This window comes from Mandrillus leucophaeus, unplaced genomic scaffold (assembly GCF_000951045.1).
Source record: "Mandrillus leucophaeus isolate KB7577 unplaced genomic scaffold, Mleu.le_1.0 Scaffold15, whole genome shotgun sequence".
NCBI lineage: Eukaryota > Metazoa > Chordata > Mammalia > Primates > Cercopithecidae > Mandrillus > Mandrillus leucophaeus.
In genome coordinates, this window is record NW_012101476.1 from 3349765 (window position 1) to 3351160 (window position 1396).

The following is a 1396-nucleotide window of genomic DNA, read 5'->3' on the forward strand; positions in this document are numbered from 1 at the left end:
TGCGGTGAGCTGAGATCGCGCCACTGCACTCCAGCCTGGGCAAGAAAGAGCGAAACTCCGTCTCAAAAAAAAAAAATAAAATAAAAATAAAAATAATTTAATTTAATTTAATAGAGATGGGGTATTGCTATGTTCCACAAGCTGGTCTTGAACTCCTGGGCTCAAGCAATCCTCCTGTCTCAGCCTCCCATAGTGTTGGGATTACAGGTGTGAGCCACTGCATCTGGCCACTAACGTTTTTATAATGTGCCAGACACTTTCCTATGTACTTCACATATTTTTAACTTGTCTAGTCTTTACCATAAACTAGGAAGTAAGTACTTTTTTGTTATCCCCCGTTTACACATAAGGAAACTGAGGTTGTTGTACAGTGTCAGTCTTGATATAGTGTCCTCCACCTTAAGGGATCTTTTAGCCAGTTGACTTTGGGTTTATTTGTTGGAAATTAATTATTTTATTTTTTAAGTGAGATTATTGACTGGCACAGTGGCTCATGCCTATGAGCCAACACTTTGGGAGGCCAAGATGGGCAGATCACTAGAGGCCAGGAATTTGAGACTAGCCTGGCCAACATGGCGAAACCCTCATTTCTACCAGAAATACAAAAATTAGCCGAGTGTGTTGGCGCATGCCTGTAATCCCAGCTACTCGGCAGGCTGAGGCACGAAAATTGCTTGAACCCTGGAGGCGGAGGGTTGTAGTGATCTGAGACCGTGCCACTGCACTCCAGCCTGGGTGACAGAGCGAGACTCCGTCTCAAGAGAAAAAGAAAGAAAGAAAGAAAGAAAGAAAGAGAGAGAGAAAGAGAGATTATTTATGTCAAATGATGCACCAAAGAGAACATGTTATTTTTCTTAAACCTTGGGTTTTTGTTTTTGTTTGAGATGGAGTCTCGCTCTGTCACGCAGGCTGGAGTGCAGTGGTACGGTCTCGGCTCACGGCCATCTTTCCTTCCCGGATTCAAGTGATTCTCCTGCCTCAGCCTCCCTAGTAGCTGGAATTACAGTTGCCCACCACCGTGCTTGGCTAATTTTTGTATTTTTAGTAAAGTCAGGGTTTTGCCATGTTGGCCAAGCTAGTCTTGAACTCCTAACCTCAGATTATCCACCCACCTTGGCCTCCCAGAGTGCTGGGATTACAAGTGTGAGCCACTGCACCTGGCCTGTTCTTGTTTTTAAAGACCTACTCTATGCTGGTCATAGTGGCTCGTGCCCGTAATCCCAGCACTTTGGGAGGCCGAGGCACAGGGATCACTTGAGGTCAGGGGTTTGAAACCAGCCTGGGCAACACAGGGAGATTCCACCTCTACGAAAAATACAAAAATTAGCCAGGCTTGCACGCCTTTAGTCCCATCTATTTGGGAGACTGAGGTGGGAGGATTGCTTGAGCCATGGAG

The 1396-nt window shown here is 45.6% G+C and overlaps 1 protein-coding gene across 2 annotated transcripts in view; it reads left to right on the forward strand.

Moving 5' to 3' along the window:
* UPF2 (UPF2 regulator of nonsense transcripts homolog (yeast)) overlaps positions 1-1396 on the forward strand; it is a 140571-nt gene that overhangs the window by 97051 nt on the left and 42124 nt on the right. The gene's annotated exons all lie outside the window — the stretch shown is intronic.